This window comes from Onthophagus taurus, chromosome 2 (genome assembly GCF_036711975.1).
Source record: "Onthophagus taurus isolate NC chromosome 2, IU_Otau_3.0, whole genome shotgun sequence".
Classification (NCBI taxonomy): domain Eukaryota; kingdom Metazoa; phylum Arthropoda; class Insecta; order Coleoptera; family Scarabaeidae; genus Onthophagus; species Onthophagus taurus.
The window spans coordinates 30,064,845-30,090,650 of NC_091967.1; the positions used below are offsets into that span (position 1 = coordinate 30,064,845).

The window sequence follows — 25,806 nt, forward strand, 5'->3', positions numbered from 1 at the left end:
GTGTATGACCCCATTGCACGTAAAAAAATATGTTGACTTTGATAAAACTTATTGGTACTGTAATGTTTTAGTAAACTTGTTAAATTGATAAGGAAACATGGTTATAATTAACAAAAAAAATATTAACTTTATTATTAACTAAACATTTGAATACTCATATCCTAGATTTTTTTTAATAAAAACGGCAATAATAATAATATAGCGAGTTCAGTTCCAAAAAAAGGAAATTAATTTTACAGGTTTCTATGGTTATCCTGCATTGAACCGTGATGAAACTGTCATGGTGTGGGGGAACTCAGCGGTCGTGTCTGTGTGTGTGGCCGTGCAAAATAGACATCGCTCCACCATTAGTTAAGCTTGTGGCCACTAGATGGCATAATTATGAAGCGGAATTGAAAAATACGTGTTTTTCTTTTTTTTTACTTTTAAATCAACTGTTGCTCGCGGGGCTTTTTAAAGCGGACAATAAATTAAATATTAAATAATCAATAAAAATGCATACTTCTGATAGGTAATTTAAACGTAACACTAAAAATAACAGTAACACTCAATAAACAGCAACAAAATAAAAAAAGAAAACAATACTTATAATAATACTATAAAGAATCAGTTAATAAACTAGGAACACGGGAGAGAACACTCCTTACAGCACTATAAAATATATAAAAAATAGAAAAAGTAAAAACTTTTTGTGAGAAATAATTAAATATTAAAATTTATTATTAAAGAGCAGACATGTTTCGAAACGATTGTTTCATCTTCAGTACTATAAGTATCTATAAGTTTACTAACATAAGTTTATTTCCAATATTTCTAAAATTTTTTATTTTTAACAAAAAGAAAACCTATATAGAAATAATTTTATTTTTAAGAAAATTTGCTAAAATTTACTAAGATATTCCCAATATATTTATATTTTTGTATTTTTCAATCATTTTGCATATATTTTAAAGTACTGAAGATGAAACAATCGTTTCGAAACATGTCTGCTCTTTAATAATAAATTTTAATATTTAATTATTTCTCACAAAAAGTTTTTACTTTTTCTATTTTTTATATATTTTATTGAGAAATATGGAGAATTTCATCCCTTCACTATGAAATAGTCTTGTATGTATGTAGTTTCATGTGAGGTTGGTTAAACCACAGGTGGTATAACCAAAGCACTTAGGCCCCAACGGTCCCTTTGTACATCCTCACGGTTTACTTCGGCCATGTGTAGGTCTATTTGGAGGAGTGAAAGATGTTCGAAGATGGCATCCGATCAGGCTGATACCGCTTCTCGCCTCGCCTTTTTATAAAAATTTTATATGGTACGCCCCATACTTTTTTAACCTACCAGTGAGAGAATGAAATTTTTTATCCAAACCTAATTTTTGTTTTCATTGATTCATTTATTTGTTCTTCTATTTGTTATTTTTGGTAAATAAAAGATAATTAACTAAAAGATTATCAATCAAAGTTACTTGTAAAAATAAATAAAACGAAAAACTGTCAAAATATCATGTCCTAATAAAAATATAACCGGTTTCTGGTATTTCCCGGCAAATTCCCTTTCTGATGAGCTAATCAAATATGAGGCTTACCATTTAAAGTTTTCACTTTCTTGCCATTGAATGCGGAAAAAGGTAATTCACTTTTTGACCATACTGTACAAGATACTGTGATATAGCAAATAATAATCTATTTTACATCATTTGAAGAGTAATCGTGCCAATTTAGAGCTTTTTTGAATGAACGTTTGCTGAGATATGAAGTTTTAAAGAGCACGGTGAAAATTGCCAAGAAAAATTTGAAATCAAAATAACTCCAAAACGAAAAGCGCTAGGTACTAATAACTTTTATCAAAGTCAACTTATTTTTGCGCATATAATTAAAAGGTGCAATAAAAACTACAGCATTCCATTTAAAATAACGAAGTTGTGGTCTACTTCTGGGGTACCGGAAGTGGCAACCATCTTGAAAGTACCTTAGATTGAAAGGTCGGTATGAACATCCCACATAAACTAAATTTCAGAAATGTAGATGCAATGGAACAGAAATAAAACTGGTGTTGCTGACTTTTTGACGGACACTGTATATTGCCTTGACTAGGAAAATGACATTGGTTAGATTCCGTAATTAAAATCTTATATTTCAACCTTAATCTGACACTTAAAATTATTAGACTATCTTAACGTAATAACTTACCAAAACTTTAATCGTCATTAGTAATATTTAAACATCACAGTCACAAAACAATTAAAACCAATTACAATTCGGTAAACCGATATTTGTCAAAAACTACGCCCCACAGTTACATCAAGAGCACGATTTTCTATCTCATAAAACTAGTTTTTTCCGAAACGTCATACAAAAATGTAACGTTGAAATATTGTATTTCAAAGATTGAGATTGAAAAGAGGTTGAATAAAGTTGGTTGTCAAATGTGTCCTTTTTATTAAGAAAAACACATGGTTGTTTGATTTATTTTATAAATTAAAAAATTAATATAGAAGAATACCTGTTCATGCAAGAACGCATTTCGAAACCCCAAATCATCAATCCGCTCGGGGGTGTGCGCCCTCTAACGTTCTCCTTCACCTTGATTTATTATCGATGCATTATCGGCATTGATCGGCATTATTTCAATTGTAAAAAGGTAGTGACCCTTCGAGCCAGATTCGGCATTTTGGTTACCGGTTTTTGGGCAAATTTAACGCCTTCTCTGTCAATCGCCATTTTTCCTCACGCCTATCTTCACGTTTTTCGTTTTACAAATCTGAGTTTTTCATCGTCATCTCAGCAATTAAACCCAACAACTATTGCGTTTAAAGCTGAAAATAATAAAACAATTATTATTATCAATATATTTCTCTTGTTTAAAGAAAACCTTTTTGACGTTGCGCGTTGTCAATCGTTCTTTCGGAATATCTACTTTATTCTTTATCAGTTTTTAAATTCTCCCTTGAGAATCTATTCCCCTTGGAATAATTTTGATTTCTTTTACTTCCACATTTTCTGGAATATTTTTCTTTTAATTTTTTCTTAATTCTCCCTTGAGAATCTATTCCCCTTGGAATAATTTTGATTTTTCTTACTTTGCACATTTTTGGAATATCTTTCTTTTAGTTTTTCTTCATTCTCCCTTAAGAGAATTCATTCCCCCTGGAATTTCATTATTTTTTTTATTTTTTTTTCTGGGAATTTATTGCCCTTGCAACTTAAATTCTTACCTCAATATTCTTACAATAGAATATATTGTAATTTTCATTTTGATTTTCCCTTTATGGTGTTTCCCCTTGGCTACCTCAATTATCCCCATTCATATTAACTTTCCTAAGTCTCCCTTGAGATGGAAAAGCTTACAAAATTAAAGTTACGACGAAATGTTCTCCAAAATCGTCTTACCGAGGCTCGAGACAGTGGTCAAACTGCTTCCGATGATTCCTCTCTACAACTCATCATTCTTGAACAAGCCAAACGTGCTGATGAAGCTTACGACGAATTTAAAACCATACACAATCAAATTATAGGACTTATTGAAGAAACGGACTTTGATGATCAAGATAAAATTCGCAAAGATGTTGATACGGCCCATTTTACTATAAAGGCTCTCTTTCACAAAATGCAACAACCCGATGCTTCCGATTCTGTTCCAGCTCCGTCTACGCCTAAATTAAATAAAATTGTCATTCCGACTTTCGATGGAAATTATAAAAACTGGCCGACATTTTTTGATTTATTTAGAACGTTAATTCATGAAAACGATTCCTTGTCACCAGTGGCAAAGTATCAATATTTGCTTACTTCCTTGAGAGGAGAAGCGTTTAATTTGTTAAAGGGCCTTCTCGTCACAAATGAAAACTATTCTATTGCCTATACCACCTTGAAAGGAAGATATCAGAACAAGCGTCATTTGGCTACGCTTTATTTTAACGAGATTATAAATTTAAAACCTGTTCATGATGAATCGTCCAAGTCTTTCCGATATTTTATTGATACCTTCAATGTTGAAGGGTTCCGATCGCTTAAGTTTCCCGTTCAACATTGGGATTTTCTCTTATTCAATATTCTTCTTCTGAAGATCAATACTGCAACAAAGACGAAATTTGAATCCGAACAGGCGTCAGTTGAAATTCCAACCTACACTCAATTGACCGATTTCCTGGAAAAGCAGGCAAAAGCTTTGAATTCAGTTTCACTTATGTCAAATGAAAAAACTCACCTGAATCAATCAAAATCGTCTCAAAATATTCGCAACAAGCCATCCATCAATCTGAAGGTGGAAGAGGCCACAAAAATTAAATGTGTGTTGTGCTCCCAATTACATCCATTATATCGATGTTCAACATTTCACGCAAAATCTGCAGCCGAGAGATTATCATTTGCCAGAGACAACAACTTATGTCGTAATTGCCTTAATAACTCACATCAAATAAATAGCTGTTCATCTATTCATCGTGTGACGACTTATGAACACAAAAACAAGAACAATACAGTCGATTAGCAATTTAATAACTAACGCAGGTCCTCGGCCGGCCCAGTGAAGACGGGTGGGGTTATTTATAAGGCGCCACACAGTTAACCCTGCGTTGTCCACGAACTGTGACGTGAGGTGGTAAAGTGATGCAGTCGACACAAGTGGACACAAACACAAAAAAAAAAAAATAATAATAAACAGTTCGAGATATTTTAAGTTGCAAAAAATATTTATTCGGTAAAAAAAATAATAAGGTAAATAAAAAAATATTATTGTGATATACGTAAGTAATAATGTTGTTGTCCAGCAAACGTGAAGCAACACAATAAAAAAAGAAAAGAATTGTTGGCGTACCAAAAAAAAATGTTGAAATAAATGACCAAAACAAGTACGCAAAAAGAAAATAATAAATGTGAATTGAATTACGCGCACGACCCGTACCCCTGATATCAGTGTGGCGTCGAGAAAGAAAATAAAAACTAAATCGTGAAACAAAAAAAAAAAAAATGTAAATGTAAAAAATAAAAATTATGTTGTTTGATTTAACTGACAACAAAATACTGAATATTTTCAATCTATGATAATTTTATGATATATATAAAATATATTTAATTAATTTATTTGATTTATGAATTAATGAATTTAATTTATATTGTACTAATTAATTGAACAAAAGTTCACCGGGAAGCGGTATATAAAAACAAACGTTTAGGTCTGACCTTGTCTTGACCACGTGTAGACGATCCAAGCAAATTCTTCCAGCTCCAGCGACAATCTCCTCCGATTCAGGGAAAGCAAAACTTAATGGGTAGTGGTAATGCAACTGTAATAATTCGGAAATTATTTAATGGTTTTGGGAATAAACCATACGAATTGTATATTCCTGGCGTGCAGCCTTTTTCTTCTAAAAACCAGAAATCACGTCTCGCGTTTATGACCGACGTCCGGGATGGTGACCAGACGTCGAAATAAATTTTGAGAAAGATTAATGTACAAGCAAATTTATGGGAAAACGTAGATAACGAAAAAGTCGTTAAAAATACAATAGACGTTAGAAAACGTGAAGGTTTGATGGCTCCCACAGTTTGGGATTTACGTGATGATTTTTGGGATTAGCTAGTGGCGGATGTTATCTTCTGGCCCCGTGGTCAAAAATTGTTCCCTTCCCCAAATTTCCTCATTGGCTCAGAAAATTATTGTAAAACATCCGCCCCGTATTTTGGATTGGCCCAGGTGTCGGGAACATCCAGGCGATAGGAACGCCTCAAGAAGGTTTTTGCACCCCTCCAATACCCGAGGTTACTTAAGGGCTTGTAAGACCTTTTTCAGGGGGATTACAAATTACGGATTACGAAGTAACGTCGGGTCATAGATAATCGTAGGTAGATTATAAGGTTCATTTTTTTGTTCATTATCTATTTTTACTTGTTAATATAGTTTAAGTGTGGTTAGAACACTTGTCTTTTGATTTTCCCCTTTTCCTGACAGAGCCTTAGTGCAAGAACCCACGGTTCTGAAATAGTGACCGCGCGCTTGTCATTTAGTTTTGATTGATTCGCTAGGATCAATTTGGGGTCCTTCAGACTAAGAATTAGGAAGCGCGAAATACTGTTTCTGGTGGCAGTGGTATTACCAAAGGTCGAGACCGTTCAAAGGCGGCCTCACCACACAACCTCGACCAAAATCCTCAAGGAAGAACCCCTCCGAAAAGGTAGAACTTCGAAAATGAATTGAAAATCTCACAAAATAACCAAACTTCTGTCTCGAAAATGTTACAGAAAGATTGCCAAAATTTATGCTCTTCAATTAAAACCTTAAATGAACACGAGGAAATTAGAAAAGAAAAAAAAAATATATAAAAAAAAAGAGTAGAAAGGATGGAAAAATAAGATATAAAAAAAAATGATGATAATAGTTTAATTAATTTGGTGGTAAAAGGATGTATGTTTGAATAAATGAAGGTATGAATGTGTAAGGGAAAATATAAAACATATTTAATAAAAATATCTTACCTCAGATCTTCGAGGTTTAGTCAGAAAAACTTAAAAAAGTTTCAAAATACGGTTTAATCCGGAACAATCCTATAATTGGACGTGCAAAAACGTTATCAATAAATTGCACAACACGTAGATGAATCCCAAAAATTTGGATTAGGAACCAATCACCACGCGAAAAATTCAAAATGGCTTGACCAAAAATCCTAATTCTACGTGCGTACACGTATTGATCTGACTTGAAAAGAGGAAGAGAAAATCTTACACAGACGATAAATATCCTCAAAAATTCACAAAAAATAGATACTTGCGCACAAGCAAGAATAACGAAACAATTAACACCATCTTTTAGGGGAAACGAAGAAGTAAAATAAGTTTAGGGGAAAATAACTTGAAAAGGAAAAAGGAAAATCATGAAAGGAGATCTTCGGAGAATTGTCGCTGAAAAAGAAAAATTAATTAAACAAAAATTCAACAACATTAAGGAAAAATACAACCGTAACATTCGTTGTAGAGTTTGCCATCAAAAACACCACAGCTCTTTACGCTTCGATAATTCTAAATCGTCATTGGTTCATGTCGGAACTACAGCCTGTGATGTCAGTCAAACCTCCGACTCTACAAATCAACAGATTATTTTACCGATCGCTTTTTTGCAAATCAAAGATCGATTTGGTACATTACATCTCGTTCGAGCCTTAATAGACTCCGGAAGTATGTCCAACTTCATTACAGCAAAACTTGCTAAAAAACTTCGTTTGCCTCGGATTCGAAATACTTCATTAGAAATCAGAGGCTTTAATTCTATGACTTCTGTATGCAACAAAGGAAAAGTTAAATGTTACGTTCAACCATGTCACAACCGTCCTTTGATTTTGATGCTATAATTACACCCAACATATGTTCTGATCAACCCACTTATCAAGACATTCAAATGGCTTATGAACATCTAAAAAATTTAAATTTTCAAAAGGAATTTAAATCGAATCTTAAAGAAGTTGATTTACTTCTGGGTGCGGAATTTGTACCTCAAATCTTTACTGGTGGTCGTATACGAGGAGGTCCAAACGATCCAGTCGCAGTTGAATCCGTTTTCGGTTGGTTGCTTATGGGACGTTCTTCATTATCTTCATCGACACCAACATCAACTTGTTTGTCAACGATAGCTTCTTCATGCTCACTTGATCATACGATACAAAAGTTTTGGGAAATTGAGTCGATTCCCATGAAATCTGTATTCACCCCGGAAGAAGAAGCCTGTGAAAAACATTTTCGAGATAATTATACACGTACGACTGGTGGTAGTTTCATCGTTTCCTTACCCTTCAAGTACAATAAACCTACACTGGGAGATTCCTATCAAACTGCTCTCAAAAGATTTAAATCCTTAGAAAACCGTTTACTCAAAAACCCTTCGTTACATGACGATTACATATCCTTTATGTCTGATTATCTTTCCTCCGGTCACATGTCTTTAAATACCATCAGCTCACCTCTTTCCTCAGCTACATACTACATTCCTCATCATTGTATAATGCGCGCACCAAACTTCGAATGGGAAATCGTTAAACGATAACTTACTGATTGGTCCCAAGTTACAACAGGAGATCGTCAAGGTTTTACTTAATTTTCGATGTTACAAATTTGCCTTCACGTGCGACATCAAGCAGATGTACCGCCAAATTTTGATTTCCTCTCAAGATAGGAATTACCAACGAATCCTTTGGCGATTCTCTCCTCAAAAGCCATTACAAGAATTCATTCTTAATACAGTTACATATGGCGTATCGTCGGCTCCGTTCTTAGCCCTGCGCACTCTGTTGGAACTGGCTAATCTATATATTAATGAATATCCTTTAGCTGCAAATATCTTAAAAAATAATATCTATGTTGATGATATCGTCACTGGGATAAATTCCATCAAAGAAGGTCTTACCTTACAAAAGGAATTAATCACACTTTTAAAAAAAGGAGGTTTTGAGCTGAGGAAATTGGCCAGTAACTGCAACGAAATCTTACGATCGGTCTCGGAAAGCGACATACAAACTCCAATATCAATGGACTACGATGAAATATCCTGCGTCAAGGTTCTGGGACTACAATGGGACCCCAACAGCGATATGTTTCACTATTCCTATTGTCCTCGTCCCTCACTTTCCACAAAACGATCTATTTTGTCTGACATTTTCCGCATCTATGACCCTTTTTAACCCCCTGTGCCTTTAAGGCAAAATGTTTTATTTAGCAACTTTGGCAACTGAATCTTGAGTGGGATGAAATTCCTCCATATCATATTGCTCAAAATTGGCAAGATTTTAGAGTTAAATTAAAATTATTATCTAACTTACGTGTACCACGCTTAATAATTCCCGATGACTCAAACTCAATCCAACTTCATTTGTTTTGCGACGCTTCGCAAAGTGGCTACTGTGCGGTAGCATATTTGCGATGTGTTACACCTCAATCTGTGACGACTTATTTTATCTGCGGTAAATCCCGAGTAGCTCCTCTTAAAACTCTCTCAGTCCATCGACTTGAGCTTTGTGCAGCGGTATTGCTCGCCGATCTTTTAAAAATTATTCAGGAAAATCTATCTCCTGAAATTAAAATAACCTCTGTTACCGCCTGGTCCGATTCCCAGGTTGTTTTAAATTGGGTAACTTCTTTACCTCACAAATGGAAAGTATTTGTATCTAATCGGGTAAGCCACATTCGGGAAATATTACCTCCAACCTCATGGAAATATGTCCCATCGTCGGACAATCCAGCTGATTGTGGTTCCCGTGGTCTGTTTCCGGACCAGCTGTCCTCATTTAATCTATGGTGGAACGGCCCCACTTGGCTAATCTCTAATTCTTACTCTTGGCCATCTCAGGTCATGTGTAATCTAAATGATCAAGAATTGATCAATGAACAAAAACCTATCGTAGTTAACTTAATAGAAAATTCTACAAACTTTATCGATAATTTACTTACTAACATTTCATCTTTATCAAAGATTAAAAGAATTGTAGCTTGCGTGCTGCGATTTATACTTAGAACTAGAAAACAGAAGTCCTTATTCTCCGCTTTATTGTCTCAATTTGAGCTCCAAAAAGCTCTACACGTTCTTGTTAAACATGTTCAGCGTGAACATTTTTCTGAGATCTTTACTCCTATTCTCAAATCTAAAAAACTTCCAAAACCCATTCGTAAACTCGTTCCTTTTCTTGATCAGGATGGGTTGCTCAGGGTGGGTGGACGGTTAAAACATTCTAAAGTGTCATACGAACAAAAACATCCGTTATTATTGCCGCGTGATTCTCGGTTGAGTGAATTAGTTATTGAAGATACTCACCGCGAGTTTTTGCATCCTGGACATCGTACTCTGCACGCACTTCTGGCTCAGCAGTTCTGGATTCTGTCACCGCGACGATTAGCATTGATGGCTAATCTTCCCAGTTACCGATTCTCTGAGCTGAAAGCCTTTTACGTATCTGGGGTGGACTTTGCCTGCCCAATATTTACTACAATGCATCGCTCTCGTGGCGTACGGTCTGTAAGGTCGTACATTTGCGTTTTTGTTTGTGCGTCCACTAAAGCCGTACACTTAGAGTTAGTTTCAGACTTATCGACAGACGCCTTTATCGCTGCTCTCCGACGCTTTCTATCTCGTAGAGGACAGTGCTCGATGTTATTTAGCGACCAAGGAACAAAGTTTGTGGGAGCTGACAACAAACTTCGTGAATTGGCCGCAGCAACTGGTATCTCCTTTGGGATCAACTGGCACTTTAATCCTCCCGGAGGCCCCCATTTCAATGAATTATCTGAGGCGGGAGTAAAATCGGTGAGAAACCATCTCACAAGAGTTATCGGAGAGCAGATACTTACATTCGAAGAAATGTACACCGTCTTAACACAAGTGGAAGCAGTATTAAATTCAAGGCCGTTGTATCCGATGTCAGGTGATGCAAATGACTTACAACCCTTAACCCCCGCGCATTTTTTAGTTTTAGGTCCACTTAATTCCGAATTACCGGAACCTAACCTTACAAAACGACCGTTAAATCGTCTTGACCGTTGGAACCTAATCCAAAGGATGGTCCAAGATTTCTGGGGGTGCTGGCGTGACGAGTATTTGCACACACTACAACAGAGACACAAATGGTCGGAAAATTCTCCAGGAATTAACGTCGAAGACCTTGTTGTTATAAAACACGACCAAAAACCGCCACTTCAATGGACATTTGGGCGTGTATGCGACATCTACCCTGGCCAAGATGGACTCGTTCGCGTCGTATCTGTTAACACCACCAATGGCGTTTTGGTTCGACCAGTTTCAAAGATTTGCTTGTTACCAAAAAAGAATCGTGATAATTGTAATTAATTTATACTTAATCTATTCGTTGTACTCTTCGTTTCATTATTTTGTTCACTAGTCACTTTAATTATTGTTAAAATTATATTAATTTTGGTGGGTGGAATGTTCATGCAAGAACGCATTTCCAGTCTCGAACGCGCATGATCCGCTCGGGGGCGTGCGCCCTCTAACGTTATCCGTCACCTTGATTTATTGTCGGCATTATCGATCAATCGTTCGCGCGCGCCAGTCGAATTTCGAATGTAAAAAGGTAGTGAGTGAGAATATATATATGCGTAAGACAATTTTATCTTTTTTATTTCGTATTTCTTAACAAAATTGAAATCAGCACCTCTTCTTAATTACCCAGCTTATTGCTGCGCGTACATTTATATTGATAAGTTAAACTCCATTAACTTAATTTAACCAATATAAATTATTTAATTTAATTTTTATTTATATTTTTCAGTTGAATTTAAATTTAATTTTATTATTTAACTAAAAAAACTAAATGTGAGTAATAATATAAATTATATTCTAGCATTATTTTAATATAATTAGAAAGAATTAAAATTACTTATATTGATAAAATTAGGTTAAACCCCCTATACTTAATTTAACCAATATAAATTATTTAATTTAATTTTTATTTATATTTTCCAGTTAAATTTAAAGTTGATTTTATTATCTAATTGAAAAACCCAAATGTAAGTAATAATATAAAGTATTCTAGCATTGTTTTAATATAAAGAGAGCATTAAAATAATTTATATTGATAAAAGTAAATTAAACCCCCATTAACTTAATTTAACCAATATAAATTATTTAATTTAATTTTTATTTATATTTTCCAGTTAAATTTAAATTTGATTTTATTATCTAACTGAAAAACCCAAATATAAAGAATAATATAAATTATTCTAGCATTATTTTAATATAAATAAGAAGAATTAAAATTACTTATATTGATAAAATTAAGTTAAACCCCCATTAACTTAATTTAACCAATATAAATTATTTAATTTAATTTTTATTAATTTATTTTTAATTTATTAATTTTTAATTAACCGAAAACCCCAAATATAAGTAATAATATAAATTATTCTAGCATTATAAATACGAAGGCTTTCAGGGCCGATATTAATTAAACTAAAACTAGAACTAACACTAGCACTATCACAAGAACTAACAGTAGACCTAGAACTAGAATCTTTCGGGTTAAGCCTTGCGTTTTTTGAAAAAATGTTTGACGTTTCGGATGCCATGTTGCAACCAATGTTCGAACAAAACTTCGAACTTGTTTCTGAAGATGGTTGCAACATGGCATCCGAAACGTCAAACATTTTTTCAAAAAACACACGGCTTAACCCGAAAGATTCTAGTTCTAGGTCTAGTATTTGTTCTTGTGATAGTGCTAGTCCTCTACGAGATAGAAAGCGTCGGAGAGCAGCGATAAAGGCGTCTGTCGATAAGTCTGAAACTAACTCTAAGTATACGGCTTTAGTGGACGCACAAACAAAAACGCAAATGTACGACTTTACAGACCGTACGCCACGAGAGCGATGCATTGTAGTAAATATTGGGCCGGCAAAGTCCACCCCAGATACGTAAAAGGCTTTCAGCTCATAGAATCGGTAACTGGGAAGGGTAGCCATCAATGGAATCTGCGTCTTGGGATCAGCTCCAACACATTTCATACACCCAGAAATGACTCGATGAATAGCTCGTCGCGGTGACAGAATCCAGAACTGCTGAGCCAGAAGTGCGTGCAGCGTACGATGTCCAGGATGCAAAAACTCGCGGTGAGTATCTTCAATAACTAATTCACTCAACCGAGAATCACGCGGCAATAATAACGGATGTTTTTGTTCGTATGACACTTTAGAATGTTTTAACCGTCCACCCACCCTGAGCAACCCATCCTGATCAAGAAAAGGAACGAGTTTACGAATGGGTTTTGGAAGTTTTTTAGATTTGAGAATAGCAGTAAAGATCTCAGAAAAATGTTCACGCTGAACATGTTTAACAAGAACGTGTAGAGCTTTTTGGAGCTCAAATTGAGACAATAAAGCGGAGAATAAGGACTTCTGTTTTCTAGTTCTAAGTATAAATCGCAGCACGCAAGCTACAATTCTTTTAATCTTTGATAAAGATGAAATGTTAGTAAGTAAATTATCGATAAAGTTTGTAGAATTTTCTATTAAGTTAACTACGATAGGTTTTTGTTCATTGATCAATTCTTGATCATTTAGATTACACATGACCTGAGATGGCCAAGAGTAAGAATCAGAGATTAGCCAAGTGGGGCCGTTCCACCATAGATTAAATGAGGACAGCTGGTCCGGAAACAGACCACGGGAACCACAATCAGCTGGATTGTCCGACGATGGGACATATTTCCATGAGCTTGGAGGTAATATTTCCTGAATGTGGCTCACCCGATTAGATACAAATATTTTCTATTTGTGAGGTAAAGAAGTTACCCAATTTAAAACAACCTGGGAATCGGACCAGGCGGTAACAGAGGTTATTTTAATTTCAGGAGATAGATTTTCCTGAATAATTTTTAAAACATCGGCGAGCAATACCGCTGCACAAAGCTCAAGTCGAGGGACTGAGAGAGTTTTAAGAGAAGCTACGCGGGATTTACCGTAGATAAAAGAAGTCGTCACAGATTGAGGTGTAACACATCGAAAATATGCTACCGCACAGTAGCCACTTTGCGAAGCGTCGCAAAACAAATGAAGTTGGATTGAGTTTGAGTCATCGGGAATTATTAAGCGTGGTACACGTAAGTTAGATAATAATTTTAATTTAACTCTAAAATCTTTGATTAAGATCTTTGATTTGCAAAAAAGCGATCGGTAAAATAATCTGTTGATTTGTAGAGTTTGACTGACATCACAGGCTGTAGTTCCGACGTGAACCAATGACGATTTAGAATTATCGAAGTGTAAAGAGCTGTGGTGTTTTTGATGGCAAACTCTACAACGATGAGTGGATGAACAGCTATTTGTTGGATGCGAGTTATTAAGGCAATTGCGACATACGTTGGGGGCGGATTTTAGAGATAAAGCAATCTTACAAACTGTCGTGGTAACGTGTCGAGAATGTCTTAACAACTGGTATCGAAAAATGTAAAACATGTTTTTATGTTGATATCCAAGTTTAAAAGTAACTAAATACGCATGTGCGTAAAATTTAAAGTATTTAAAATTTGAAAATTAAGCTAAACATATACTATATCATAAATTAAAAGGTCGAAGAAAACAAACAAACAATTCTTGTATGTAATTTGTGGTTAAATTGGCAAAAGTTCTGTTCAAAAAATAAAAAATAAAAATCTGTATTGAACAGAACTTTTGCCAATTTAACCACAAATTCTACACTTATAACGAAGGTTTACCGATGGGCTCACCTTTGAGTGGCCTTTTGTCTGATTTATTTCTCAACCATATGGAACATAATTTACTTGATAAACACAATAATATTAACGATAACATCATCCTGTGGCGAAGACATGTGGACGATATCCTGGTGATATGGAACGACGATGGATTGAGTTTAATCGAAGATTTTTACGCTCACATAAACACCTTACACAATAAAATCAAATTTACTATGGAGGTTGAACATAATAACGAACTTAATTTCCTGTACCTGACTCTCATAAACAACGACAATTCAATAAACTTTAAAATTTACAGAAAGCCAACTCAGACCGACACCATCATCCCAGAAAACTCCTTTCATAACCAATCTCACAAATATGCAGCTTTTGGAGCTTACCTGCATAGATTGAACCATACTCCTCTATCTATAGAAGACAAAAATAGGGAACTGAATTTAATAAAATTAATCGGTATTAATAATGGCTTTCAACTAAAACAAATAAACTCTTTTTTCCATAAATTTATAAATAGACAAAACATCAAAAATTCTACAGCCCTCCAACCTATAAATTCAGAAAGTAAAGCATATAGAACCATCCCATACCCAGGAAATATAGCCTATAATATTGGAAATGCCTGTAAAAAACATGGTATCACCCTATCTTATAAAAACAACAATACTCTACAACGAATACTATTTAACGCCAAAGATAAAATAGATGTACTAGATAAAAACGGGGTATATAAATTAGATTGTGACACCTGTGATGCATACTATGTAGGTGAGACCGGCCGTTCACTGAGAATCAGGGTGAAGGAACACATCCAAAGAGAAGAATCCAATTTCGGTAGACACATTTCAACATACAATCACAATTTCTATAAAGACAAAAACGTGACTCTGCTTCATCAACAAAATAAAAGCCATAAACTTCATCTACTCGAAAACTATGAGATTGATAGATTCAGATTCATTTCAAACGATATAGAATGTTTGAATGATCAGATATATTACTCGCAGGTGCCAATATATAAATCCCTATCTGACCCTTATCCCAAAATACCGAGGGCTCCTATGGTTAGCCATTCATAGGAGTCGCAGATTTTTTCCTACATCACCATCCCGACCTTATCCTTTTTGATTGATTTTTGTGCAACATAATACTGTAGCTTCTTCACTTTTCGATCTTTTGATTTTATAATGCAATATATGTTTGATTTCGTTTGATTTTCAAATTTTACACATTTTGAATTTGACACACATACACATTTTGGTTACTTTCAGTTTGGATATCATACAAGAATTGTTTGTTTGTTTTCTTCGACCTTTTAATTTATGATATAGTATATGTTTAGCTTAATTTTCAAATTTTAAATACTTTAAATTTTACGCACATGCGTATTTAGTTACTTTTAAATTTGGATATCAACATAAAAACATGTTTTACATTTTTCGATACCAGTTGTTAAGACATTCTCGACACGTTACCACGACAGTTTGTAAGATTGCTTTATCTCTAAAATCCGCCCCTTTTGTGATTTTTAAACAGAATTTTGTCATTAGTTCAACAATATAATAGTTTCCACTGTTCACAATTTTATTTTCAACTTGAATTCGTCGTAAGCTTCATCAGCACGTTTGGCTTGTTCAAGAATGATGAGTTGTAGAGAGGAATCATCGGAAGCAGTTTGACCACTGTCTCGAGCCTCGGTAAGACGATTTTGGAGAACATTTCGTCGTAACTTTAATTTTGTAAGCTTTTCCATCTCAAGGGAGACTTAGGAAAGTTAATATGAATGGGGATAATTGAGGTAGCCAAGGGGAAACACCATAAAGGGAAAATCAAAATGAAAATTACAATATATTCTATTGTAAGAATATTGAGGTAAGAATTTAAGTTGCAAGGGCAATAAATTCCCAGAAAAAAAAATAAAAAAAATAATGTAATTCCAGGGGGAATGAATTCTCTTAAGGGAGAATGAAGAAAAACTAAAAGAAAGATATTCCAAAAATGTGCAAAGTAAGAAAAATCAAAATTATTCCAAGGGGAATAGATTCTCAAGGGAGAATTAAGAAAAAATCAAATGAAAAATATTCCAGAAAATGTGGAAGTAAAAGAAATCAAAATTATTCCAAGGGGAATAGATTCTAAAGGGAAAATTTAAAATCTGATAAAGAATAAAGTAGATATTCCGAAAGAAGGATTGACAACGCGCAACGTCAAAAAGGTTTTCTTTAAACAAGAGAAATATATTGATAATAATAATTGTTTTATTATTTTCAGCTTTAAACGCAATAGTTGTTGGGTTTAATTGCTGAGATGACGATGAAAAACTCAGATTTGTAAAACGAAAAACGTGAAGATAGGCGTGAGGAAAAATGGCGATTGACAAGAGAAGGCGTTAAATTTGCCCAAAAACCGGTAACCAAAATGCCGAATCCGGCTCGAAGGATCATAAATGTACGCGCAGCAATAAGCTGGGTAATTAAGAAGAGGTGCTGATTTCAATTTTGTTAAGAAATACGAAATAAAAGAGATAAAATTGTCTTACGCATATGTGTAATGCCGATCAATGCCGATAATGCATCGATAATAAATCAAGGTGAAGGAGAACGTTAGAGGGCGCACGCCCCCGAGCGGATCATGCGCTTTGGGGTTTCGAAATGCGTTCTTGCATGAACAGGTATTCTTCTATATTAATTTTTTAATTTATAAAATAAATCAAACAACCATGTGTTTTTCTCAATAAAAAGGACACATTTGACAACCAACTTTATTCATCCTCTTTTCAATCTCAATTTTTGAAATACAATATTTCAACGTTACATTTTTTGTATGACCTTTCGGAAAAAACAAGTTTTATAGCGTGTTGGTGGTGAGATAGAAAATAGTGCTCTTGATGTAACCGTGGGGCGTAGTTTTTGACAAATATCGGTTTACCGAATTGTAATTGGTTTTAATTGTTTTATGACTGTGATGTTTAAATATTACTAATGACGATTAAAGTTTTGGTAAGTTATTACGTTAAGACAGTCTAATAATTTTTAGTGTCAGATTAAGGTTGAAATATAAGATTTTAATTACGGAATCTAACCAATGTCATTTTCCTGGTCAAGGCAATATACAGTGTCCGTCAAAAAGTCAGCAACACCAGTTTTATTTTTGTTCCATTGCATCTACATTTCTGAAATTTAGTTTATGTGGGATGTTCATACCGACCTTTCAATCTAAGGTACTTTCAAGATGGTTGCCACTTCCGGTACCCCAGAAGTAGACCACAACTTCGTTATTTTAAATGGAATGCTGTAGTTTTTATTGCACCTTTTAATTATATGCGCAAAAATAAGTTGACTTTGATAAAAGTTATTAGTACCTAGCGCTTTTCGTTTTGGAGTTATTTTGATTTTAAATTTTTCTTGGCAATTTTCACCGTGCTCTTTAAAACTTCATATCTCAGCAAACGTTCATTCAAAAAAGCTCTAAATTGGCACGATAACTCTTCAAATGATGTAAAATAGATTATTATTTGCTATATCATAGTATCTTGTACAGAATGGTCAAAAAGTGAATTACCTTTTTTCCGCATTCAATGGCAAGAAAGTGAAAATTTTAAATGGTAAGCCCCATATTTGATTAGCTCACCAGAAAGGGAATTTGCCGGGAAATGCCAGAAACCGGTTATATTTTTAATAGAACAATTAACTTTGATTGATAATCTTTTAGTTCACTATCTTTTATTTACCGAAAATAACAAATAGAAGAACAAATACATGAATCAATGAAAACAAAAATTAGGTTTGGATAAAAAATTTAATTCTCTCACTGGTAGGTTAAAAAAAAAATATATTAAAAAATTTTTCAGCTTTCTTGCCAGTGAATATGGAGAATTGACAATTCAATTTTTGACCACCTGTATAAGATACTCTGATACAACAAATGACAATCTGTTTGATATCATTTGCTTTGGAGAGTAATCTTACCAACTTAGAGCTTTCTTGAATAAATATTGGCGGAGATATGGGGTTTTAAAAGCATGGTGAAATTTAAGAAACAAAAACTCAAAATCAAAATAACTCGAAAACGAAAAATGCTAGGTACTAGTAACTTTTATCAAAGTCTACATATTTTTTCTTGCATACAATTAAACGGTGTAATAAAAACTATAGCATTCCATTTAAAATAACCTAGTTGAGGTCTACTTCCGGAGGACCGGAAATGGCCACCATCTTGAAAATACTTTAGATCGAAAGATCGGTATGAACCGCCCATATAAACTAAATGTCAGAAACGTTGATGCAATGGAACAGAAATAAAACGGGTGTTGCTGACTTTTTGGCGGACACTGTATATGTATTGCGAATTGTATTTGAAAATGGAATAAATTTCCGAAACGTCATACAAAAAATGTAACGTTGAAATATTGTATTTCAAAAATTAGAGGTTGAATAAAGTTGATTGTCAAATGTGTCTTTTTTATTGAGAAAAACACTTTGATTTATTTTATAAATTAAAAAATTAACAAATATAATTTTTTTTTATTTATTTAGCCGTGTTTAATCTACTTTTAAAATATAATATATTGTCATATTTAAGCAAAGATGTGTATTTCCTAATTAATTGGGGGTGAATCCCCTAAAAATAAAAACATCCAATAAGACTATTTCATTCATAGTGCTGTAAAGAGTATTAACTGATTCTTTATAGTGTTATTATAAATATTGTTTTGTTCTTTTCTTTTAAATAATTTTGCGTTCCCTTTTTTATTTTGTTGCTGTTTATTGAGTGTTACTGTTATTTTTAGTGTTACGTTTAAATTACCTATAAGAAGTATGCATTTTTATAGATTTTTTAATATTTAATTTATCCTCCGCTTTAAAAAGCCCCGCGAGCAACCGTTGATTTAAAAGTAAAAAAAAAGAAAAACATGTATTTTTCAATTCCGCTTCATAAATATGCCATCTAGTGGCCACAAGCTTAACTAATGGTAGAGCGATGTCTATTTTGCACGGCCACACACACAGACACGACCGCTGAGTTCCCCCACACCCTTGTTTATAGATATACATAGTTATCCAAAGAATTTAGTTCGTGGTCGTGATGCCTAGATGGCAGGGTGACTTATGTGTCGCCATTCATAAAAATTTAAATTTTACTATACGCGCCCTAACGTATTACTACGAAAATCGTAAAATAAGTTGCATATATTTTAATATTTCTTGCATAGAGAAAAATCGATAATGTGTCCTTCAAGAATAATACCGAATTGTTGAGACTATTCGTCGGTAGATACCCATTTGTAGACGCCAAATTTTTTAAGTAGGTGTATGAACTGGTTTTATAAGAGGACACCAACTGCGTTGAATCTTTTTAAAAAGTTTTTTTAAAAGACTATATTTCATATACTGAGTAAGGCATTGAAATTGAGACTACCTAATAATAACTCAGAAAACATCAATTTTATCAAAAAAGTTTCATAAAACTTTCATCGTATAAAGGGGGAAAGTATTTTGAACGATTTTTTATTGCATTTTAGAAGCGCAATCAATATTTTTCATTTGTTAAGTATGCTTTTCTAAAGCGGTCCTTACACGATCAATATTGACAACACCTTAGCATATTGACAATAATATTGACAGTGTAAGGTAAAAAATTTTAGTGACGGTAAATATTGATGGAGTATTGATAAAAATCCGGATTTTTTGATTTTCGGGCATCGATACTGAAAATTGGAGGGGATATTGATAATACTATTGACCGTGTAGGTAATAAATTCAACATTCAAAATTAAATATCTACTTTTATTTAATTGTAACAATAACAAAACATGTCTATCAACACACTGAAAAACATATGTTATTTTACCCTTTAAAGGGCAAATTTTTTTTTCGTTTTTAGAAACGATTAAGTTGTGGTAATGCAGCTATTTGACCTTAGTGATAAGTGATCTCTATAGAAGCCACTAACCGTTAAAGGGTTAACCCAGATGATTTGAAAACAGGTTTAATTCTTATTTTCTACATTACACTCATTTCAGTTCAAGCCCATTACCTGACGTTGTTGACGTACAAGACGATGAAGATACTGTTGGTTCATCTAGTTCATTCAGTTGGTCTTGTAGGACATATATAAAGGTTTGACAGATTTCTATTACACCTTTGCTGATAGTTGCTGGAGACATTATAACAGAAAACTTCAAGTCTTCAACATTTCTTTCTGTGGAAAAATACCTCAGGGTTAAGGCTAATCTTTCCCTAACACTTGTACTTTCTCTCATATTGCGATCCTGTCTTTTCAAAAATGGTTCAACCATCTGTAGCAGTTTGTTAAAGAAACTCTCATCCATTCAAAATTAGTTCTTGAAATCATCAACATCCCAGAGGTTGATTTCTATCAACAGTACTAGATAAGAATATTCATCTCTCTTCTTCAACCATTCTTTCATCCAGTGTTTGCGTTTCAGTCGAAGAGTAGTTCCAAGCCCCAAAATAATAGCTACGCAAGCTTTTGTACGATTATCCTTATTTGGAAAGGAAAACCGGCAAATAACCGTGTAAAACTACGTAGATTCCCCCTGTACGTGGTAAAAAGGTAACTTATTGAGCAAACTGATTGACAAAACTATTGACAATAATATTGATCGTGTAAGGTAGTGAAGTATTGAGACTGATTACCACGAGGATTGATGGTTGTATTGTCAATACTGACATTGTCAATACTATTGATCGTGTAAGGGCCGCTAAAGGGTACATGTTTTTTGAGAAGCATGTTTTTCGAAGAAAGGGCCAATTGAAAAGTTACCTATAATATATTAACTGTCCAACGTCGTTAGTAATTCATTTCAGGTAACCAATAACAATTTTCTAGTAACCAATAATGGATATCATTCCTGAAGCTCTTGATGCAAACGGCGTACTGGTGAAATTTATGGCAATGTAAAAATCTAAGTACACTGCGTTGGGATACAACTGAGTCATAAAAAATTACGCGAGAAGAAATATGTGGATTATTACGAACAACAGCTTAACATTGAATTTCTTGTAGCGCCTTCTTCTCTATTGAAGATCTTACACAAGAAAGGATGTGTCTGTCTAGAAATCTTTGTTCGAATACATTTTGGGCAACATTAATATCTTTGACTGCTCCATAAACAAAAGTTATTTTAGTTTTTTCAGCAATCGTGCCCCTTGTTATGAACCTCTTCTCATAAACAATATTATTTTGATTTTATTTGTATTTGTTTATATTATGTTCATAAAGAGTCATTAAGAATAAGTTAAATGTTAAATAATATCCATGTCATTATTCTTAATAACCCTTTAATTATATCGTCAATAGATTAAGACTGATGTATATATATTTAGAATTAAGTTAGTTAGTAAGTTCAGTTAAGATTTAGAGTAGACCGTAAGAAGAACGTGTAAAGTATTATCAAGCATTATATGTATAGTCAAGAAAATCAACGATTGTTTAATTTCATCTAATAAACCTACGTATCGTATCGGCTGGTGCGGAAAGTACACCGCTCGCGCTCCCTCCGCAAGACCAGTCACAACACCCTTTCCATGCATAATTAAAATAAGCAATAAAGTTACTATTTTACAACATAAGTAATTTGTAATTTGCAATTATAAGTAGTTAGCAGGATTTGTCATGTTTTTTGTTATTATGTATTCATGATTTTCATTATGTTCAGTCAACACAATAACGTCACCTTAAAAAAGTTCATTAATATACAGGCTGTTTCTAAATTAATGCGACAGATTTCAAGGAGTGATTTTTCAGCAAAAATTAAGGAGAGTCTTTCATATAAGTTTTTGTTCAAAACGTCTTCCCTACCGAGTTACAGTACTCTAAAGTTAGGGGAAAAATTGTTTTTATTTAACAAATAAGAAGATTGAAATTTGGCAGGTACCTGTTGTTAATAAAATGACACTTTTTGACGATTTTTATAACCCGAAAATGTTATTACAAGAGGCTGAAAAAATCAACCCCATAATACTTAGCATTAGAACTTTTTAATACGTTTGCATTTTTCTATTTAAAAACTTGATTTAAATAGTGGGATTCAATACGCACCTTTTTTGTATCTTGACATTTTCTCCTAAAATTGTTAGTTTGATTACAAAAAAATAAAATAATACACAGGCTCAAGTGAATTAATTCGGAGATTGGTTATTATTAGTCAAAGAAATGAAGTTATGTCAAATTAACAATTTGTTAGTTGTAAAATGTCAAGAGATAAGAAAGTTGCAGATTTTTCCTTTAATTTTAGAAGATTTTAGAACTTGGAGGAGAAGAACAAAAAGTTATATGAAAATCACCCCGTAATTGTCGCTGAAAAATCATCCCTTGAAATCTTTCACATCAATTTAGAAACACTCGTTAATAAAATCAGAAATATCATTTTTATTTATTTAATTGATTCTAATTAATATTTCTTAATTTTTGTATTTGTATTTTAACCAAAGAATTCTCAACGACGAAATAATAAAGAACGAATTTGTATACGTGAAATCGTTTATCCAAACTCGAGTAGTTGCAAAAAAACTTTGTTTATACTACTTACTCGTTTGATATGTGGAGGAACGCTCGGCGCTAAACCACAACAAAAATCAAAACTAACCATTTAATTAGCAAGGCAATTTTTGGTTCTCTGTTATAAAAAAAGGACACATATTTTTTAAAATATTTAGATGTAATGTTTAATGTAATTAAATATTTTATATGTTAAACTGTTAAACAATTTCGTGTTAAATCACATAAATTCACTTAATCTTTTATTCTGAGTATGCAACTTCTACTACAAGTTGGATTTCCAATTTTATTCAATTCATTCGTAAATGATGTTTTTCTCGTTTGCCGTTAGAGGCAGCACGAGCTAGCGCAACCCAACTCGTCCGGTTGGATAACTATGTATATCTATAAACAAGGCCCCACACCATGACAGTTTCATCACGGTTCAATGCAGGATAACCATAGAAACCTGTAAAATTAACATCCTTTTTTTGGAACTGAACTCGCTATATTATTATTATTATTGCCGTTTTTATTAAAAAAAAAACCTAGGATATGAGTATTCAAAAGTTTAGTTAATAATAAAGTTAATATTTTTTTTGTTAATTATAACCATAGGTTTGTTCCAACAAGCGGTCGGACTCGTCCGTTACTCGTCAAATGCAATCGCACATGTCAAGTGATGTCGTCACATTTCAGCGGATTTCATTGCATTATTTAACTGTGCGATTGCATTTGACAAGTCCACGACAAGTCAAACCGCTGGTTGGAACAAACCTCATGTTTCCTTATCAATTTAACAAGTTGACTAAAACATTACAGTACCAATAAGTTTTATCAAAGTCAACATATTTTTTTACGTGCAATTATCGTTATTGTTTCGTGCAATTATATTATAGTTAGTAATTAAAAGGTGTAATAAAAACTATAGCATTCCATTTAAAATAACGAAGTTATGATCTACTTCCGGTAGACCGGAAGTGGTAGCCATCTTAAAACTATTTTAGATCGAAAGTTCCCAGGCTACCAATATTAAGAAAAAAACTATACGAATAGTGGAACCTAGAAAAGTTACGTGACACACCTGTATAAGAGGTTGTCTAGGTTCCTATACTGCAATACTTTGATTTTAGTTTGTGGGCGAGAGCACAGTATAAAGTAAAACAGTAGTTTCACTTCGTGTCGGCACGTTTGACGTCGTGTCCGTAGATTTTTTACTGCGCATCCGCTGCGCGCACCATTGAAATAAATGTTACAACCATCGAGATATACTATGTTTACTGGAGTGCGTGCTTTGAGCTAGAAAAGGAGCCGGCCTCCCCCACCCCATAACGGCAAAAAGCTTCAACGTAACATACGTAAATTTTTTTTTTTTTTTTTTTTTTTCGAACTATAATAACTTAAATATGTATTATTTGGTATTTTTCATCATTATTTGAATTACTCTTTTAAAATTAAATTATTCTCTAGTATAACATAAATCTATTACTACTTTAGTTTCCCTCAATTATTTTATGATAAGTGAATTTATATCAAAAATTAAGTTGAATTATTTTCTGTTTTACTACCGCAGTTAATTAGATACCACACTAAATATATTAAAGTAAAACGTTAATTAAGTTAAGTAATTAAAGTTTTAGTAATTTGAATTATTTTCTGGTATTATTTGTCGCCATTGACGTAATGCGCAGTACGAACGCGTATAAACTTAGACAACCTCTTATATACTAATCTTGACGGTTTTCTTCATGGTCTTTTGTTTCGACGAACGATTTCGCAACGTCGCTCGCTTCGCTTTTGTATGGATAGGCCATAACGCCTTACAAACTATGCTATTGATAAATATCGCATGTTTGTAAACAGTTGGTGCTTTGATTTACTTTAATTTTGCGTTAAATTGGGCTAAAACTAATTGATAAATAGATTTACTGAATGTAAATTTATTATATTGAATTGTGGTTACTTCGCGCACGGAAACAAAAAGAAGAGGAAAATTTACTCCTTTCTATAACATTGGATGGTAGAAAGAAAAAACGAATTGTTCATTTATTAGTTTTATTAAGAGTGGCTCTTACATTACGCATTGCACACCCAGAGTACAATGCGTACTCAACAAATTGTAATTAGCACGTACATTAAATTTTGCAAAATAAATATAAAATGTAAAAATTAATTATTAATCATTAATTTAATTATCAGTAATATCACACAAATACAAATAACACATACCAAATAAATAGAACGTAAGCGTAAATAGAACGTATTAGTACAATCGGTAATTAAAAGTACATACAAAGGGTTTTAAATCTCAATTTTAACGGGCTTCTCTTGACCGAGAGTCTCAGTTCTCAACTCTTCTTCCACCGAACCCTTTCCCTGAACTCCACTCTAGGAATTAAATTAAATAAACGTCAGGTTGTTTAGATTAATTATGCTATTTCGTGAAATCAGTAAAATCGTCCTCAGGCACGACTGCAACCGAAAAACTTGAATTAACTTATATACCCCAACGTAAAGTCCAAAACTCAATATCTGACCATACCATAAAATCCATTACTAGAACCTAAATTCAAGAACAATTTGAAAAAATACAACATAACGCCTGCGTTGAGATCAGGCAAAAAAGTCTCAGGTCAACTTATGTATAATAAACCGAGATTTAATTTTTTAGAATTAAGCGGAGTGCATGAGATGTCGTCTAAAGATTGTGGGTGGATCTATATAGGTCAGACGGACAGGAATCTGAGAGTCCGAGCACGAGAACATCTTACTAAGGATTCCTCCGTTTTCTGCAAACACCTGAAAGAACACGAGCACTCTGCAGACATATATTAAAAACATAAGATTACTAAAACATGTCAACAAACCCATGGAACTTGACCTATCTGAAGAGTTCTTTATATATTCCAATAAGGAAAATACTAAAAAGCCACTATTGAATGACATCACCGGATTTTTTAACAACATATTTTAACATTACTTAAAATATATAAAAAATTAAATTAATTTCTAAGGTTTCCCTTTTCAAATAAATAAATATCCTAATAATTATCCTAAATATATATTCAAATAAATATCCTTGGATTCAGTAAACATTTCTGTT

General features: G+C 33.4%; 3 long non-coding RNA genes across 10 annotated transcripts in view; 2 read left to right on the forward strand and 1 right to left on the reverse strand.

Annotated features, from left to right (window-relative positions):
* Positions 1–25,806, forward strand: part of LOC139429122 (uncharacterized) — a 228,155-nt gene that overhangs the window by 10,014 nt on the left and 192,335 nt on the right. The gene's annotated exons all lie outside the window — the stretch shown is intronic.
* On the reverse strand, positions 1,852–10,718 carry LOC139429121 (uncharacterized). 8 transcript variants are annotated; one of them, XR_011639828.1, is made up of 15 exons: positions 10,637–10,718; positions 9,794–10,582; positions 9,433–9,710; positions 9,126–9,377; positions 8,393–9,053; positions 7,779–8,326; positions 7,485–7,713; positions 7,141–7,405; positions 6,954–7,074; positions 4,413–6,897; positions 4,208–4,346; positions 3,391–4,147; positions 3,216–3,328; positions 2,873–3,147; positions 1,852–2,816 (listed from the first exon to the last, which is right to left on the reverse strand). It is a non-coding gene; the product is annotated as an uncharacterized lncRNA (long non-coding RNA). The 8 variants fall into 8 exon arrangements; XR_011639821.1 differs by lacking the exon at positions 10,637–10,718 and having other exon boundaries at positions 3,391–4,073; positions 4,130–4,147; positions 9,794–10,294; XR_011639825.1 differs by lacking the exon at positions 10,637–10,718 and having other exon boundaries at positions 9,126–9,343; positions 9,437–9,710; positions 9,794–10,294.
* On the forward strand, positions 15,622–17,931 carry LOC139432763 (uncharacterized). Its single transcript, XR_011642432.1, has 4 exons — positions 15,622–15,898; positions 15,961–16,073; positions 16,142–16,416; positions 16,473–17,931. It is a non-coding gene; the product is annotated as an uncharacterized lncRNA (long non-coding RNA).